The sequence below is a fragment of the Papaver somniferum genome, chromosome 4, assembly GCF_003573695.1.
Source record: "Papaver somniferum cultivar HN1 chromosome 4, ASM357369v1, whole genome shotgun sequence".
Taxonomy (NCBI): Eukaryota; Viridiplantae; Streptophyta; class Magnoliopsida; order Ranunculales; family Papaveraceae; genus Papaver; species Papaver somniferum.
Genome location: NC_039361.1, coordinates 53,794,625 through 53,812,612, shown reverse-complemented (window position 1 = coordinate 53,812,612; position 17,988 = coordinate 53,794,625). Strand labels below are relative to the sequence as shown.

General features: G+C 36.7%; 1 long non-coding RNA gene and 1 other non-coding gene across 2 annotated transcripts; one reads left to right on the top strand and one right to left on the bottom strand.

The window, feature by feature from the left end:
- The first annotated feature begins 14,532 nt into the window (after positions 1-14,532).
- LOC113273884 lies at positions 14,533-15,121 on the top strand. Its single transcript, XR_003322648.1, has 2 exons — positions 14,533-14,793; positions 14,899-15,121. It is a non-coding gene; the product is annotated as an uncharacterized LOC113273884 (long non-coding RNA).
- A 989-nt stretch (positions 15,122-16,110) lies between these two features.
- Positions 16,111-16,196, bottom strand: LOC113276674. The gene has a single exon (XR_003324604.1). It is a non-coding gene; the product is annotated as a small nucleolar RNA SNORD24 (small nucleolar RNA).
- Positions 16,197-17,988: the final 1,792 nt, after the last annotated feature.

Below are 17,988 nucleotides of genomic sequence, written 5' to 3'. Positions count from 1 at the left end.
GGCTGTTCGCCTGAAATTTGCCACAAGTCTGCCAGCTCGGTGGCGAACTTGGATGGCTGAGATTGCATCTCATGAGGAAGGATAGCCGTTGATTATGGCTACCTTCTGTCGGCGCCTGACAACTTTGTCTAAATTAGGGTTTAGCATGCTGAAACCCTAATTAGCATATATGACATGCCGATTGGCATGTGCACCTGGCATGCGTGTTTGGCGATTTTGGCATGCTGCTTGGCATGTTTGGCATGCCGATTAGCATGTGCGTCTGGCATGCGCGTTTGGCGAGTTTGGCATGCTTCTTGGCATGTTTGGCATGCCGATTGGCATGTGCGCCTGGCATGCGCGTTTGGCGAGTTTGGCATGCTGCTTGGCATGTTTGGCATGCCGATTGGCATGTGCGTCTGGCATGCACGTTTGGCGAGTTTGGCATGCTTCTTGGCATGTTTGGCATGCCGATTGGCATGTGCACCTGGCATGCGCGTATGGCGCGGGTTTTGGGAAGCCCATTGGCTTTGCGACCATCTGGCATGGATTCTTCCTTTTCAACACTGTGGTGAGTTTGAAGCGACCTGATTGGTCGATGGGAAGTGAGGCCGGAAAGCTAGGGTGTGGCCACACCTTCAGTGTGTTGTGGAATATTTAATCGCTTAATTTGGCTAAGCATAGTTTTTCGACCAGCGGGGTCTAGTATACTGCGCGGGGCGCGAAACCCTAATTTTTCAAATTAGTCGGGTTTATGAGTTTTTTGTGAGTTATCACAATAATTGGATGGATTTTGTATGCCGCCACAAAAATCCTTATCTACAAAATGCAGTGTGTTTTCCGTCTGAGCATTTCGTGTGATGGCCTTAACTTTGGTACTTGGAGGTTCATGCTACTCCGCTGCGAGTGAACACAAATCCGTCATGCCATACTGATATTAAGGGTTCTGCCGGGGAACATAGCACATGAAAGTACTCAGTGAGTCTTGTATTGGCGAGGTGCCGAAATTTACAGAGTGTTTGGGATGGTTGCTACATTCACCGGTCCGGATAAATTTCATGTAAATATATTGAATGACTCAATAAGTATGTTGGTGGAGAGGTTAGCACTCACGGAACCGTTTCCTTGCAGAGTGACGTCAGATGCAAGGTTTTACGATTTTAACCCTAAGCTAAAAACCACTATCCACAGTACCATTATTGCAAGATGAAAGATACTCCCTCCGTTCCATTTTACTTGACGTTGTATAGTTTTTCACGCAGATTAAGGAACATCAGAGAGAGATAAATTTTTCCAATTCTACCCATATTAATACCTTTTAAAAAATTAAATTCTCTAGTCTTTAGTTTATAGATTCTAGGGAAAGTTACCAATCTCATTATAATTTACTTGGGATGCACCAAATTTTTATGGATTAGAGTATATATCCTCAATGGAAATATTTAGAAATATGAGTAATTGTTTATGTGTTGCCTACGATGAGAATTTATGCTTTCGTGTGATTCCAAAGCAAGGGTAAATCAGAGAGAATTCGTGTAAAATAGTAAAACTCTCATCTATTTTGGACATCAAGTAAAGTGGAATGGAGGGAGTATTAACAAAAGAAAGAAAAACATGCCTACTCCTCCTGCCAAACCACCCCTCCACGACAAATTCTTTATGGTCGGTCCATTTCGTGGGAAACGGCCGAGTGAGGTGCCTTTTTTTATCCATGAACCCAAAAAACAACGTAATGACCCGACAGATTATTCCTCTCTTTTTTTTGTATTTGCTTCCGATAGCGATGATGAAGAAGGTATGGAAGAAGAGGAACTTCTGGTAGGAGGTGAATGGGAATAAGAGAGTGACAGTGATGATAAAAGTAACGTGGTGGTGGTTCTAGTGGAGGTGGTGATGGTGGTGGTGGTGGTGTGGTGATGATGATGATGATGGTAATGATGGTGGTGATGATGAGGAGGAGGATAATGATGGTAATGGTGGTGGTGGTTGTGGTGATGATGATTATGAGGAGGATGCCTCGCAGCCGCATGCAGCACCGACGGTACATTCGGATAATAAATTCCTAATTGTACCCAGAGAGGAACATTCCCGTCAAGCATTTGCAACTAGAACGTCTTCGTCATGGGAAAGCCAGAGGAGAACCTAAAGATGGTGGAAAAGTTCTATTTGGATATAAGGGCATGTTGGCTCGTACCATGTATGAGACAATCGTAACGATCTCAACTTTGCATGTTATTTGATTTGTTGATGTTAACTTTCTAACTTTTATATATTTTCTTGTTTTGTTTTTTGTAGGATCATAAGAATGTCATTCTTCTTTTCAGGCGCCAATCTTCTTATGCAAAAATGAAGATTTGGTCGCTAGAAGGTGAGTGTGCAAGAGTCAAAGAGATTGTTGAAAACTCTAGTTTGTATACTGACATTGAGAAATCCGTGAGTGCATATGACAAGGTCGCAATTTCATGTTTATGTGAGAGGTTTTATGGTGAATTTGATATATTCCAATTCCCTTTTGGCGAGATGGCATTTACTCCTAAAGATACATCACAGATTTTAGGGCTACAGGTCGAAGGAAAATACACCAATGACAATTTAATGAAATACCTTATTTGAAAGAAATTTATGCTTGGACCAACAAGTTGTTTGGTTGGGATGAAGAGACAACGAATGGCCTTTTCGTCAAGGGAAAAAAATACCCAAAGAAAGAGTTCAAACTTGTAGAGATAAGGGAAATATATGTTGGGACGAAGATCAAAGAAATAGTCGATGATGACCTCTCTGAGATGGAAGTTCGTGCTACGACGACTGCTTATTTGTTATATGTCCTTGCGTCGGTTGTATTTCATGACAACAAAGGTAACAGGGTCAGCGTCGAACTCCTTCAGCTTTTGGATCCCTCAGAAGAGGTGAATAGGTACCGGTGGGGCACTTCCATAGTAGCACATTTGAATGGACAGCTGGCAAATGCATCTCGGGAACGAAATTTTCAAATTAACGAGAATTTGGATTTACTCCAAGTAATTGGAATGATCAAAGTTGTTTATTGTGTGTATTTTTTAATCTTTTTATATTTATCGGATTGTTTTTTAATTTTTACTTTTTATGTCATTATAAGAGTGGATTTACGATCATTTCCCCTCATTATTCAAAGACAGTGAAGACGTCAAATTGGACCCCGACTTGGAGCAATATTAAACCAAGAGAAACCCGATACAAGTTTATTGGGAGTTAGGATAAGGAACAAAGAGATGCGTTGCTGGACATGTGTCAAAAATTGCACTATATGACAGACAAAGAGGTAATATTTGATCATACAAGGCAGATAGAGTTAGCAGAATGGAAGATGTTGTATATTACCATGGCCCTCTGTTTCACCCTTACGACAATTCAATGTACAATATGATGAGAATAATGCAGAATCTTAGGTTTATTCAAGATTCACCAGATGAGGACCATGAACCACCATTCAGGTAAAAGTTAGACAAATGCAAGGATGGCGACTCTAAGTTTTAGGTGGTTTATGAACCTAAACCTGCTACCAAGTATTGGGAAGACACAAGGCTACTAGCAAGGTAGACGTCACTTTTTGGAAGCATGTGAATGAAGGTCACGAGGAAAAAACAGATTACTTGCGATGGTATGAAGGCTTATCTCATGGTCGGGTAATACAGAAAGATCTTGTTGGCGGTCGGAGGAGCAACAAAGCATCTTCCTCTGCTTATACTTCTGACACTAGAGATGATTCTTCTATTCTTTATAAGCTTGTAGTAAGTATTTTATATTTCTTATTGTGTTATTCATGTACATGCAATTATGAGTATGTTAATCTCAATTGGTTTTTTGTGTTGCTCCGCGAACAAAGGAGAAGTATTGGATCCTGAGCGACAACATCGGTACTGTTAGAGCATAGCTCGGTTGAACTTACCAACTGTTGGTATGTCAAGTTTGGTTGTCATATTTTAGTGTGTCAAAACTCATCTAAAGTCGCTTGATTATATACTAGAGTCAACCTCGTTTAGGTTAGACTAGAAAGTCTAGGAATGTTGAGACATACAAATATTACCCTGAAGAATGTGAAGAAGTAACGAACTACAACAGCGATAACATCTTTTCTCCTGAGGTTAGTATATTGACTTGAACTTTTTCATTCCCACCGTATCTTTCAATTTGTGTTGTATTGAAAACATAACTGCGAAGCTGTATATACTGTACATATTGTATATTGCTTTAGCGATGATACATGGTCATAATTGTATGATCATAGTATTAGGGAATTAGACTACGAAGTATAACGCTTATCTTTTGAACTTCGTAGATATCACATCGAAATAATCTTGTATATACTATTATGATTATGTGAATGGGTTATGGTGAAGATTTCATCCTAGGAAACAATGTTTTACATTTGTTTAAAGGAAGTACATTCATGAACTTGTTTTGCAAATCGAAAGGCAAATCATTAGGCTTATTGGTACGACTGTTCATTGCAAATTTTTGGATGACAAATATGTGTGAGATGGTAGAACCGATCTTAACCTTGGTTATGTGTATTGGTATATCTATTCACAATGCCTGACTTATGATTTGGTATGACTAGTTTTTATTAATTGGTGTAACTGATCCTAAGTAATCACCATGTGATGGTATGATCGATCTTTGTAGTTGGTGTGACCGATCCTAGTAATTGGTGTGACCGATCACAAGTATTTTGTAATCGATCCTTATAATTGGTTATTTGTGGTCCTAGTAACTGGTTTAACGGGTACTGGTAACTGGTGTGACCGATCACAAGAAATACCATGGGAACATGGGACCGATCTTGGTAACTAATGTAACCGGTCCTGGTAACTTGTGTGACCGATCACAAGTATTTTCATATTGAGGTATAACCGATTTTAGTGATTGGTAGAACCGATTGAACCCATGTATGTGATTTGATATTTGATCAATCACATAGTTATCTTGGAATACATGTTAACCAATTCTAAACTTGTTTGGAAGGGTGGTATAACCGATTCCAAGAATGTAAATTCATGTAATTATGAATAAGGATTTACAGTGAAGAGATGTCAACATACTTTGAACACGTACAATAACTCTTATCTTTTATTGTTCAAAGATATTCCTTAGTACTCAAGGAGATCATGTGCCAAAATAAATTAAGAATCTTTTAATTAAGGTTTTTGATTTTATATGTATTAATTACCAGCAATTAAATGCATATCTCTTAGAGAATATATAAATTAGTAATGTGCATTTACTAATTGGTGATTCTCTAATGAGCGATTTCGGAATTTTCGGACAAGCATTTATTGGAATTAGGAAAACCGAATCTTGTCATTCATTGCATATCTTGAGAATATTTTCGGTTTTGGAAATTCCTTGATGCCCAAACATCTTTGGTCTATAAATACCTTAGTTTGTATTTATAGCAAACTATCCTAAGAGCACTTCATTTCTTTTTGTTTCTGGTGGAGCCGTCTATTCGGAGAGGAAAGTATCATAATTAGGTGAAATCTCTAACGACCGCTCGTTTAAAGACTTATATGGGATCAAGAAGCTCTACGAGTACCGTTGGTGAGAAGCTAGATAATTGCAATGTTATTAGTTTTCGATTGATTTGATTGACTAACGGTTGTTGAAACTTTGATTGCACCTAGTTTGTTTATTCTTGAGAATCTTCTCTTCTGATATAAGATTCACTCAAAATAGATCGAAGTATCGACGGGATATCTAAAACTGTTGTTAGATTAAAGACATATTCTTATAATCCATTGTTAACAGACTCCGTTCTGTGTGTGATTGATCACAAGAGATTCAAGTGGTGTTGTGCAGGTTATTATTGAAGATTAAAGAAGACGAAGAAGATTTCTTATTGGTTGTCATATCTTTGTGAAACCTTGATCGGCTAGGATCAAACTAGAATCAGATTTATTCGATTGATTAGTTGTGTGAGATCGGCATCACTTTATAGTTTCTCTTTGAAATCTATATTGATTGATTGTGAATCTAAACTTAACTACTTTGGTAATTATTGGATAGATTGATCTAACCAGGCAAAGGAGTTTATTAGACTAAGCGGAAGAGCCTTTGCGTATGACTTGGGATATATTTATCTTGAAAGAATCAATAGAGTTGTTACCAAACAGATTTGTTGTTCCTTTACTGTTTGGAATGGGATCCAAAGAAATTATACCAGTGCATGACTAATCGAAGTCGGAAGCGCAAGGATACTTAGGAAACTGAGTGAACTAGGGGTAGTTGCTTGGTCTCAACTATACGAAGTTGGTGTAGATTTTGTATAGCGACTTAATTCTGAGAGTATTCAATTATGGACTAGGTTCCTGGGTTTTTCTGCATTTGCAGTTTTCCTCGTTAACAAAATCTTGCTATGTGATTTACTTTTGTTTTCCGCAATTATATCTGTTTATATACTTTAAAGTAAGTGAACTTTATGTTAACTCCGATATACTTGATAGTGATCCTATAGAGTTTGGTTAAGTCCGAACCTATTATCAAGTATCACACTTTGGTTGTCGTATTTCCTCGATTTCGTATCCAGGAGAAACTTTTTTTTTTTTGAAGACGTTATTCAACAACGACCTAGATATTCCCAAATTTTTATTCTTTTTCATTCAAGAGTCGTCATTGTATAATTTAGCAGAATAACGATCCTCATAGAGGTGAGAAACCTATAATTTGCAATGTAAAGTCGTCACCCGCTAGATGTAAAAAGATGACGACTCTGTTTTGCCAATGACGCCAATTCTCTATGTATAACGATGACACTTGTGGAAACTCTGGTTTGGAAATAAAAAATAACATTGATTTCATTAGGAAAATAATTTTACATCATTCTAGCATTACATAAGAGTTAGTATGCGTATTCTTGAATCTAACACATAAAGTGTTCGTCAATAAACGTCTTTGCGCGACGGTATAACACAGTATATTCCTTGTGGTGAATGAACTTTAAATTTGTTCCCTCGTCACGAATTATCCATAGCCCATTGAATCGTTCAAGCTGAAATCCAATCAATGTGTAAATGTTAGTATACAAACAACGAAAAAAGACTTTGGTATAAATTATCGGATTACTCACTTTTTTCTTTAAGAGGAGCTCGTGGATGATGGTATTACATCATATTTCTAACTTTAACATACTCTCGCATTGCACTTTTTGTATAGGTGAATCGAAATGCTAACTCTCACCATTTGCGGTTTTTGGAATTCGCGGTGTGCTCATAAAAAATTCTTTAACTCTCTTCCAAAACATAGAATAGATTTCAGTAGGACGTTCGCGGAACGTATTAGCGAACGATTTGACGAGATCCATATCTTCGTCCGGTTCCCGTGCTTCCATTCCCATTGATACCTCACTTTCAAATGAAAACAATAACAAATTGAGTTACAGTAGAGGTAGATGGGTGGAAATTTGAAGGTTTGGGGCCATTTTTCAAGAGCAAGGGGTTGTATTATATAGATGACAACTCCAACAGTCATATTTTTCAAAATCCATAAAAGCGGTCGTTAGGGTAGTAAAGGTACGTAGTGACGACCTTGGCAAATTGGGGTTGGTAAAATTTTAAAAATACAGCCTTAAGAGTCGTCATGGTTTACCCGGATGCCATTGACGACTCTTGAGTCTGGTGATACGAAATTCCATACATCTCATTGTACTAGATTAAACTGAAAGTTGGAAATACTAGTACTACACTATAACTATATGTATAAATATTCTAGTTTATCTAGCAAACCGACTTCAGAAGGGATTGTTCCTGTAAGTAAGTTTTTATGAAACTGCAAGGAAGTTAGTTTAGTCCAATTGGATAGGAAATATGGGTAAATCTCACCAGATAAATGATTGTCTGACATTCAGAGAGTTGTGTAAGGGATGCCATTGAATGTGGAAAACTACCCTCTAGATTGTGTTATACCAATGCAAGGAAAGTAAGATTGGTACAAAAGCCAAGATCATTTGGGATGGTAGAGTTTAGGCTCACTCCTGTCAGGTGTAGTCTCTTGAGAATTGTGAGATTTCCTATAGGGAAGGTAATGGCCCTCCCAATGAATTTACATATAATTCGAGAACTCGGAGGTTTGACAATGGGCCAATCTCAAATGATATTGAACCATTCAGTAGATTTTCTCCCAGCTTAAGTTCTCGAAGTTGAGCAAAGTTTTGGATTTGTGTTGGAATTGGTCCCTCAAATGAATTAGTAGTCAGATTAAGGAACCTAAGATGCATAAAACTAGTCATGAGTTGAACTGAAATGGGACCTTCAATATGATTGTTTGATAAGTCAAAAAATATAAGTTTTGGTGATTGAAAGATGAATGATAGGATTTCTGGTATTACAGGATTGGTGTTGAGATCAAGGTGAATCAATAGTGCCATGTCCTTAAACTGAACTGCGTCAGGATTTGATAGATTATTTTTAGCAAGATCTAGAGTTTGTAGGTTCTGTAGATTGCTGAGCTGATATGGAATTGGCCCGGTTAGAAAATTGTTGGCTAGTCCAAGAAAGCGTAGCTCCAAGAGGTTTCCAATCTCTGATGGGATTGTACCTATGAAGTTATGAGGAAATGCATGTTTCTGTGACTAATTCCCAAATATCTTCCAAAAGTGTGGCTGATTTCCAATATCTTCCAAAAAGTGTGACTGACTTTACCTAATATCCAAGGTACCCTTTATAGCCCGATGTCTATACATGGATAGTTTGATGTCCACATATTCATAGTTGATGTCCACAGATTTATAGCCTGATGTCCACATATTTATGAATAGTGTCTGATGTCTAGACTTCGAAACATGGATGTGCACATATGATTACGCCTAGATTCTGGATGTCTACATATAATATCTACACATCAGGAAAAAAATGGTGGGGTATCAGTGTGTCTATATGTACACATCCATGAAGGGGTATCTACACATCCTTACTCGATGTGTACACATATGTTGTCGATATGTACACATCTGAGGACAAAATCCGATATTTCCGTAAAAGACTAGGGCATACATGTCCGTTGACCGGTCACGGACACTTTTGGAAGATTTTCGCAAAAGGTATATTTTTGGAAGATTTTTCCAAATCAGTCACACTTTTAGGTAAGATCCCGTGAAGTTATTGGCACCCAGATTGAAACAGATCCTATTTACAGTGGGATTTTAACTCTTAGAAAATTATCACCAAGATTAACGACCTAAGATTGGTAAACACCAAGAAGTTGAACTGGTTTAGAGTTCCATTAACAGATGAATTTTTCAGGTTTATGTCAGTAACTACATTGCCGTTCCTGCACCGAACACCGCTCCATTTGCAGAGGTTGTTGCTGCCATATGTTAGAGACCATGAAGTAAGAGAATCAGAATGCAAACTGTTTTTCCATTTTAACAGTATTAGAGTATATACCCGTCTATATAAAAGTAGCCGAGTTGCACGGAAGGACCGAAGACCAAGCCGAGTGACCGTGCAGCCAAGACACGTGAAGTGAAGACCAAGTCAAGTGAACATGCAATTAACGCACGAGAAATGAAGAATAAGTCAAAGCATAAATCTAGCCTAATTATCTTCCTAGGTCTAGTTTACTCTATAAATAAGAGTTTCTATGCAATTGTAAAACTATCTCAGTGTATTCTGAAGATCAATCATATATCTCACCCTATGGAGAAGACAAAGATTAAAGTAGTTCGGCACTAACACCTACCTCCACGGACAAAACCCCATAAGATGAGATATAGGGATTCATATTCAACTTTCATCAAGTAACCTGTTGGACTTAAAACTTCAGTGTTACAGTGTTACTTTCCCTGCTTGTCATTGTCACTCCGTTTACACCTGCTGCTACTGTGAGGGACATGGTCCTTCTGGAATGAATGGAATAGAAAGTTCTTTCATGAAAAAGAGCGACCTTCCGTCCAACTGAGTGCGGATTTACAGGCATCTCTATTGGCATAGAGTGCAGCCTTCAAAAGAGCGACCTTCCTTCTTGGCAGACTTTGTTTCACTATTAAGTTTTACTTTGCTTCAGTTGTTGGAATCTCTGTATAAGTTGAATCTATCTGACCTCTAGTTCTATTTTTTTTTTCTCTGGATGCATCCTCATTGTAGCTCATACGTTTTGTACTGGTGGCTGTAACAACATGTAACAAAATTTTCTCCCATAATATAAAACTTGTGGAGGGAATTTAAGACTCTGGCAGACTGACAGCATTTTGCTAGCGCGTCGTGTCATTTGTCATCTTGATAAGCCGCTGGATTTACCACTCTTGCATCCCTAGCGGCTACGCCGCTACATATAGGATAGTGTCGGCTTCGGATCGTTTGTGGCCTTTTTGGGTGTCTCTTCCTGTCCCACCACCAAAACGTCGCCATGTGTCTTGGGATTTTATCCTAAATATAATTGTATATTGCAGTTGGAAATTCGAGACAATTAAAGAAGAAAAATAAAAATAGTCAAATATTTACCATATTGGTAATGCCTTTTTCTACGGAACCTTTACCAAACCATAATAGCCGTTCCATTTCTATTTTTTTTTAAATCTTTGTGACAAAGATCTTCCATAGTCCATACCCATTTCAGATGAAACAATAAGCTTATTCTTTTTTGGATGTGTAGTACATCGGTTAATACGATGGTTGCACTGGACAATTCTTTAGAACATGTTCATAGGAACCAGCCTAATACAACTTATTAATCCTGCAATTATAAATATCAATGGGATCATCTCCAGTTTTGTGATTCACCAAATTTTTTAGCAGTTAAACAATTGTATTAACCAATGGTTACACTGATTAATCCTTTGGTCTTTACGTGTTTTTTCTTTTCTTTTTTTTTCTTTTGTGATACATGAGGACCAAAGTGTAGAACGAAATGCTTTTTCTGGTTTGTAAATAGGTTCGGGTGGAGATACTAACGGGAATGGTAAGTCTTAAATGGTTTTAAAATTTTTTCCTTTATTTGCTCAATCTCTAACTGTTCACAGATTTTTTTATTTAAGATAGATTATCATTGATATATGACTACGTATTAGTAGTGGGACAGGAAGAGACACCCAAAGAAGTCACCGATGATCCGGAGCCGATAGTGTCACTCGGTCACTTAGTTTATCCATATCAAATCATAAACACCGCTTGTACTAGCCAGCAGAAGGATCTAACTTCTTAAATGGACTTGGGATCCAAAAAAAGGAAGTATGTCAAAAAAACAAAACACAGAGGCCCAGTGCTATCCCGCGCGGCACTGCGGGATAGAGTTATAAGCTAGCACCGTCTTGACCGTTAGATCATGAGATGGTGCCTATCTAACATGTTGAACAGTTGTTAAAAGAAAAAGTAATTGCAAAGAACTCCTTTATCACTTGGTATTATCTTCGGTTTGTTTTGTTGTTCTTTATATTGTTTTTTCCCCCTAACTTTAATTCTGTAACTTGATCGTTTCCGAATTGAGGAAGTGAGAGTGAGTTAATTATTTGTCGATCAATATACTAAATGAGGTTCTTTGATTTAATTATGCCAAGCTTCATGATGTCCAGACTTGGTGGACAGCTTCTTAAGTCCCGTCTTCTATCTTGGATCTTGCTAACTCTTGATCCTGTTGTGTTTGTTTTTTTTCAGTTCTTGTCTTGCCCATGTAAACGTCCAAAAAAAAAGAGTTAAGAAATGTGACAATGGATACAAACTTGGTGAAACTTCCGAAATCATCAATTTCATATTTAGATGCCATGAATGAAAATAAATAATCAACTCTTTGTTCATAAACTACCTTCCGTTTGATCTTTTGCAGCAACCCCATATCTTGATTTACTAAACACCTAACTGACTAAGTGATGATCATAAGTCTTTATTCTCAATATTTCTTCTCTCTTTGATCTCTCCTATTAATCTCTTGGTTATTTGATGAAACCCATGAATTAATCTGATTTAATTCATAAATTTAGATGTTGACATGAGACCAAATATCGAATCCTAATTTTTTTCTTCACGGAACCTTAAATCCCTCTTTGTTCTGTTTTTTTACAACTTTAGCTGATTAACAAACACGTATTTCGAAATTTTGCAAATATTCCGAATTGAGATTAACAAACACTTATTTTGAAATTTTGCAAATATTCCAATTGGTCTTGCATTACTGAAATTTTGAGAAGACACGAGATATTTTGTTACAAGGACCTTCAATCTAAAACCAATTTTATTTTAAGGAGTTTTTTGTAAATAGATATTTAATTTACATTTGTTTCCTTGATCTAAAACCTAATCTACTCAATCCAACGGTATCAAACCTGCTAGCTCATAATGCTTAAATGCGTGACCTTGCGGGAGAGCACAGCGCTATACAGAAGGGATGTCAAAATACTACTCGTATAAACGACGGCCAAATTATTCTCCAACCACTCGAACTCATATCCACATATTCCATAGCTAAAAAAATACAATATATTTTTTTTTTGATGGAAAAAGAAATATACTAATCAAGCAATAAAGTGCATAAGATTTATAATATCTTTTTTCTCAAAAATATTGGACATCACACTGGATTAAGATATTTTTAGCTGAATGGGTTGAGGAATTCCGAATATTCTTTGCCCGCGCTTTCTTAGCCACCTTGTCCGCAGCTGAGTTGTATCTTCTGTTAATATAAGCACCTGAGCTTGAGGGAGTTTTTGCATAATTGTTTGAGTCTCCTTTATGGTGTTTTTTACACTCCAATCTGGTATTTTACATTCCTTATTGATGGTTTCAGTTAGCATTTTGCAATCTGTAACTAAAGTAACACTAGATAAAATATTGTCATTCAGCCAAGAGGCGGCTTTTAATAAAGCTTTTGATTCCGCATGGAATGCTGAAGAAACCCTATCTGATCCCGCTGCAATTTGCATAAAAGTTTCATTTTCCACCGAATATAGGATGAAAGCATATCCCATGGTTGAATTCTCCTTTTTAAAAGGCGCATCTATGAATAGAATCCAGTCTGATGTTAATCTTGACCATTTTTCTTTACATATCTTACCTTATTGAACCTTTTTGTTCTTCTCAATATTCTCTTGAGGGTATTGTTGTAAGAATTTTCTTATTTGCTCTATAAGAGAATTTGGGTTTGGTTTAATTTTATCAAAAACTACTGAGCATCTATATTTCCATATAAACCAAGAGATTGTTGCAATTTTATCAGAGAGTTTCTCAAGATCTGGTCTCATAATCCACTCTTTAATCCATGTTGCGATCTAATCTGTATCAGATCTTGAGTTGACCACATCTAGAGAAAGCCCAAACCAAACAGCTCTGGCAAAAGGGCAAGATCTTAGTAGGTGCTGCTCTGTTTCTTGTACTTGAGTGTTACACATTGGGCAATCCGTAATGAAATCTCTGTTATGTGCTCCAAGTCTTGCATTTGTTGGGAGAGCTTTTTGAGCTAATTTCCAAATGAATAAATTTATCCTTGGAATCACTTTAATTTTCCAAATCTTTTGCCAAGGAACTTCCACTGAGTTGTTGTTTTCTTGGTATTGGTTAATAAGGATATTATAGACATTTTTTGCAGAGAAAATTCATGAGGAATGGTGTTGCCATCTAACCTTATCTTGTTCTTGACTATTTGGAGAGATGGCTAGAATTTTTTCTTTTACATCATTCGTGAGAGAACCTCTAGTTTATCTTGATCCCAACCTTCTTCTTGTGTAATCAGTTCACTCACCTTTTGTGGAGTAGGCTCTGTAGAATTAGTTGGTTTTTGAATAGCATTCTCTGTCTAAGATATGGAACTCTAAACAAGAAAGAGACAAAGTTTGATCATGTTGTATTGTCTATTTAATCACTTGAATCTAAAACGACAGTGATGCTTTCTCTCATATTTTACGCCATGGAAAAAAGAGTATGGTCGTCATGCCATGGAAAAAAGAGTAGGAAAAAAATGACCCTAAACACTTTTGGCTATGAGAGTGCAGCCAAGCCATCACCATCACCATCCATCATTGCTAGCTCTTGCAAAGAAAGATCACGACGTTCTAGTATCTACAATGTCAGATATCAGTGGCTTTCCTATTATTATTTATGATCTGAACTTTTAGCGGCTAATCATTGATCGTAATAGGAAACCCACCGGTATCCGACATTGTAAATTTGTCAATAAACATCGCCATCCGTCCTTGTTAGCTCTTTCAAAGCAAGATCACAACATTCTAGTATCTAGAATGTCAAGGGATTAGCGGCTTTACTATTATTATTTATCATCTGAATTTTTAGATGATAATCATTAATCATAATAGAAAAATCATTGATCCCTGACATTGTAGATTTGTTGTATTACGCCATAAGCATCTCCGTCCATCCTTGCTCTTGCTATCCATCCTCGTGGCATTGTAGATTTTTTTATTTTTATTTTTTTGCTTCAAAAATAAAAGAAAAAGAAAAGTAAATAATCTAAAATCGGGTATCAAAAATACATGTCACAGTTTGGATAACTTGGTCTATGTAAAGAGCGGTCAGGATTTACTTAAAAGATAAACCAACGGCAGTAGTTGAAAAGGAAGTAATGATCCCCGGAAGAACCCAATCGCCTCCACCTCGAGAGTAACATGTGAACCGTCTCCACTTTTACTGTTCCACATAACTACACCTTTCCTCCATATCTCTCTATTCCTCTCTTTCTATCTGCAACATCTCTCGAATCAGCTCCTCGCATAAGAGGGAATCATATGCTTATGCATCTAATTACCTCTTTGATGGTTATTTTTTAAATTTATGCGGTGAAAAATGGGTTGTGACATAGCTTTTAAATTCTGATGTCATGATTAATGAACACTCTTATAAGGTATGTATTCACAATCCGGATTCTGAACACTCAATAAAGCAAAGCAAGTTTAATCTTTCCCTCTTGATTTCTTATTCTTTCCAATTTTTCATTTGAATTTCACAGTCAGGACAATGAATCTCTCTTATGTTCCGGGTTATATATCAACAATGGATACGGGTATGACTCGATTCAATCTTTTAGGGTTTTGGATTCATAATTTATTTGCTTCAGCCGTAAATCGTTGTATTAAATTTGGTTTTTTAAATTTCCAAAAACATGATGAATTAAGTTTATTGACTCCAGGTTACATAAAATCTTTAATTTTTTGATGAATAGATTTTATTTACTCACTGTAGTACGTACAGGTTTTGGTTTTGGTGTTTTCATGAGTTGGGTTAGGCTGATACGAAATCTGAATTTTTAGTATCAGGTACCTGAAAGCCTATATAGATTAGGAAAATCGGATGCAGTGGTTTCAATGGTTGGGGTTAGTTTAGTTCACTAAATCACTTAATCGGAACATCAAAGGAGTCATTTCAGACACTCATTCTCGCTGCTACATATCCCATGTAACTACTACATAGAGAGATATAGCCATGCGCAGGGCTTGCCTGCATAATTTATGTTGGATTTGGTAGCAGGACGTAAGGCCTTATTGGTATTTCCGTTCTAATTTTCAATCTGTCAACTGCAAAGAAATAAAAAAATAAAAACCAAATAAAGTTTGACGAAAAGTTGATGTAATTGAAAAATGATCCGAGTAGGTGCCTAAAAGAAACTCTTATTGTTTTTTGAAAGAAAAATAACTATAAAACTGCGAAGTCAAAATTTCTATCTGCCAGTGTATTTTTGCTCTGTCTCTCAACCAATTGCTAAGTATGTTTTGTCGTTATCTTATTACAGAGTGACTGAAATGGTGCATTTATTGTATTCCGCAATAAGCATTAGCTGCTACTAATCATTGATCATAATAGGAAACCCACTGGTACCCGACATTGTAGATTTGTTGTATTCCACAATATGCATCGCCATCCATCCTTGTTAGCTCTTTCAAAGCAAGATCACAACATTCTAGTATCTACAATGTCAAGGGATTAGCGGCTTTACTATTATTATTTATCATCTGAATTTTTAGATGCATTGATCATGATAGAAAAACCACTGATCCCTGACATTGTAGATTTGTTGTATTACGCCATAAGCATCTCCGTCCATCCTTGCTCTTGCTATCCATCCTCACGGCATTGTAGATTTGTTTTATTTATTTATTTATTTGCTTCAAAAAAAAAGTAAATAATCTAAAATCGGTATACAAAAATAAAGTACGAATTAATTAGCCTCAGAGATCTTGGTAGAATAATAATCCTCATATGGGATAAACCCTTCAAGAGTAGCAAATATTATCCTTACAATCACCGGCTATAAGTCGACAAAAAAACAATGCTGAAAACTAGATTATGTTTGGAAAACCATGTTTCATAAGAAGAGGATATATAATAAATCAAGAAACATGTTTCAAAAAAAAAAAATCAAAACAATAAGGCAGAAACAATTCTGTATTGCCTAACCATAGACTCAACGGCATTATACCAGTGGCGCCATAGAAATTGCAAAATTAGGCTTTGACTAGAAAATTGCTTGAAAAGGAAAACCTAGAATTTACAAACCCCGCTGTGAAGAGAAAGGTGATTTAGTTTTCTTATTTATACCAAGTTACTAGCAATAAGATCCGATAAGTCATGAAACCCTATTTTTTCATGTTCGGTGGGCGCTTAATGGACCTTCACTTTTATGAGGACAAATAGTTTGCAGCCGAATGTAGAGAATTTAGGCTCCGACTGATATTTTTAGGGGTGAGCATTTGGTCTGTAATCATGGATTTAGTCGGGACCATCCATATTTTTGGGGGTGAGTATCCGGACCGTTCGCTAATGAATTGGATGCGGATGTGATTTTTGAAATCCGGGTCTGGATGCAATCTTGAAAATACGTTGGACATCCATACCCGTTAGTACATTTTTTTATTAAACTTCTTCGGAACAAATATGAAGTTAGTACATTTATATTTTAGCCAAATTTGATATTATTTCATGTCTTACTTTGATGAGCTTACAAGATACAAGACCAATATTTGTATAGGTGGGCATACTTGATCCCTAGTACAACAAAAACATCTTATTTTAAAAGGGTCGGGTTCCTTTTCCTCTTCAAATTTTGAGTAACTTCAAAGCATAACATTTAAATCCAATTTTATACCCTTAAATAATAATGTAGTCTTGTTTCTAAAACCTTTCATAAACTTGTTATCTTTATTTGTTTATTGCAAATTTTAATTGTAAAACAAATACATTGGATTATCCGCATCCAATCCGTCCATCCGTGGATCCATTGAATGCAAATCCGTTGGATGCTGGATTGGATCCGTATGCCAAATTTGAAATCCGTAATATATTAGATTGGATGCGGATGAGATAAAAACCGGTCCATACCGACCCATGCTCACCCTTAGATATTTTCATGTTTCTTTTTTTGAAATGGTAAGGATATATTGAAAAAGGAAAAGATATGTACAGAATATATACAAGGTCAAAAGACCATCTCAAAGAGCAAAATCTACAGCTCTACAGACTCACTATATCCTCCCACTGGTGCATTATCTGTGAAGCAGTAAAGTTTTTAAAAACATCTGAATTTGAGCTCCAAAGATGAATCCATTTTAAAAACATCTGAATTTGAGCTCCAAAGATGAATCCATTGTTTTATATTCATCTCAAGCTCATAGTTAGATTTCACCCTGCCACCGTGAACTCTTCTACTTCGCTCATTTCAGACTTCCCAGCATAGCGCAAATGGCAGCAAATGCCACACTGTCTTGGTCAATGTAGACGCTCCTCCCAATCTCCAACTTAGCATCAACGCATTGAACTGCAATGGCATCACCCAGTTGACCTTCATAGATGCTATAAAATACTCCCAAAGCTTTGCAATCACCGTATAATGTATAAAAAGATGCTCCAAAATTTCTACCTCATAGTTGCAGAATAGACACAGATTTGAATTAGTTATTACCCTCCTCTGTTGCAACATAGATTTTGTTGGAATAGAGTTATGAAGAGCTGCCCAGAAAAGGAACAGTACCTTGGGAGGCACACAATTATTCTTCAAAACACTGTGTCCACTCCAATCCGGATCACCGTTAGGTAACTCCCTATA